Raw genomic sequence first — 359 nt, forward strand, 5'->3', positions numbered from 1 at the left:
GACTTTATCGATAGACTACAAACGGCAAAATGAAAGAAGGAAAACCTCAAGATAAAATTAAAGGACTCCTCCACAGCCATCCAAAAATCCTACATAACATACGCAGTGAATCTAAAACAAAAATTCTAATCATAACATAAAAATAGGAAAAAGTCCTGGAAAGAATTATAGAAATATTTAATATGGACTTACTTACTTACTTAACATAACTTGAATTCCAGAGAAAAGTAATATGTTGCAGCAGCCTTTTTTTTTTAGCTAATAACGAGGCCTTGTCTAATGTTGGAAATTCCTACTCTGTTATTGCTCAAAACCTGTTGCACAAAGAGGGCACCAACAAAACCAGAAAAGGAATTATA

The sequence above is a fragment of the Montipora foliosa genome, unplaced genomic scaffold (genome assembly GCF_036669935.1).
Source record: "Montipora foliosa isolate CH-2021 unplaced genomic scaffold, ASM3666993v2 scaffold_425, whole genome shotgun sequence".
In the NCBI taxonomy this organism is placed as follows: Eukaryota; Metazoa; Cnidaria; class Anthozoa; order Scleractinia; family Acroporidae; genus Montipora; species Montipora foliosa.